Source organism: Sapajus apella, unplaced genomic scaffold, assembly GCF_009761245.1.
Source record: "Sapajus apella isolate SASKATOON/1434 unplaced genomic scaffold, GSC_monkey_1.0 scaffold4048, whole genome shotgun sequence".
Taxonomy (NCBI): Eukaryota; Metazoa; Chordata; class Mammalia; order Primates; family Cebidae; genus Sapajus; species Sapajus apella.
The window spans coordinates 981-2,554 of record NW_022440974.1 but is presented as its reverse complement, the minus strand read 5'-3'; the positions used below and the strand labels follow the sequence as shown (position 1 = coordinate 2,554).

General features: G+C 45.6%; 1 non-coding gene across 1 annotated transcript; it reads left to right on the top strand.

Moving 5' to 3' along the window:
* The first annotated feature begins 532 nt into the window (after positions 1 to 532).
* On the top strand, positions 533 to 641 carry LOC116547664. The gene has a single exon (XR_004267136.1). It is a non-coding gene; the product is annotated as a U6 spliceosomal RNA (small nuclear RNA).
* The last annotated feature ends 933 nt before the right edge of the window (positions 642 to 1,574 follow it).

Genomic DNA, 1,574 nt, shown 5'->3' with positions numbered 1-1,574 from the left:
CACCATAGACATGCAGGCCCCTGGGAAACAGTGGTCAGGCTCTTATAGAGATAAGTTCATGGAAAGACACACAGAGGCCTCCCTTCACATGGCACCTCTAGCAAGCGCATCTGTATCCAATGGCCCATTGCCATTTCAACCTTCTACAGAGATTTCCCCTGGCTCCTCTTCTTTCTGGCCAAGTTTAAATTTCTGAGCAGGTAGATGTGCTGGCTAGACAGTCATCTCCTCTCTGCAAGGTGAGTCACAGGAGTCCTTCCCGGCAGGAGGGGAGCACCCCCTCAGCAAGAACTTGGGATGACCAGGCAGTGACTTCCTTGTGCAGATACATTTTTCCCCTGAACAGCCTGGGTGTGCCTGATACAACTGCTAGGAGCCAGGACCAGGGAAAGCAAGTGAGCCCTTCCTCCATCCTGCCCTAGAGGCCTGTTTTGATCATGCAATCTGCTCTCCTCTCTTTCCTGTTGAGATAGAAGAGAACAGGATTCATCTACTTAATCTTTGATTAGAGAATTATTTGAAAGGTAAAACTGTGCTCACTTCAGCAGCACATATAGTAAAAAATTGAAATGATATAGAGAAGATTAGCATGACCCCTGTGCAAGGATGACATGCAAATTCGTGAAGCCTTCCATACTTAAAAAAAATAAAAATAAAGGAGAAAATAAACATAAATAAGGCGGTAGATTAATAGTAGGGAATAACTGTAGGTGTGCACCACCATGCACCTATAGTTATGTCTCTAACAGGTAGGTACGTAACTCTGATATTAGAACTAGGGAGAAAAAATGGTCTGAGAAAAACAAAAAAAAGTCCTAATTTTGGAAGAACAAGATCAGAGAAAATAATTTTTATTTACCCTGTATATTTATTTTAGTGTGATATTTCCTGTTCTGGAGTACTAACTGTGGACAACATTATATCTGAGGCAAGAAAGTAGTGAGAACTGCCGGGCACGGTGGCTCACGCTTGTAATCCCAGCACTTTGGGAGGCCGAGGCGGGTGGATCGCAAGGTCAAGAGATCGAGACCATCCTGGTCAACATGGTGAAACCCCGTCTCTACTAAAAATACAAAAATTAGCTGGGCATGGTGGCGCACGCCTGTAGTCCCAGCTACTCGGGAGGCTGAGGCAGGAGAATTGCCTGAACCCAGGAGGCGGAGGCTGCGGTGAGCCGAGATCACGCCATTGCACTCCAGCCTGGGTAACAAGAGCGAAACTCCGTCTCCAAAAAAAAAAAAAAAAAAAAAAAGTAGTGAGAACTGAGAGCCCATTCAAAGAATTGCGAAAACCACAGCAATGGACGATATTAACATATTTCACATTCTAGACTGTGTGACAGCACTGCTACCACCTATTCTCCTGCATGTATGTCTCCTGTGCCTCTATTCCATTGCAGGTTTGTACGCTGGCCATAGGCTAGGGAGTCACACGTACTCTGTCATTAGCCTTGGGGTAATCTGCTAAAGGAAGGGTAAGCGCCTGTCCAAGATGGGGTACTGGCAAATTTGGGGAGGTCACTTGCCTCTGCTTCTCAAGGGAAGTCTGTAGCTATTGTAACTTAGCTAATGCTT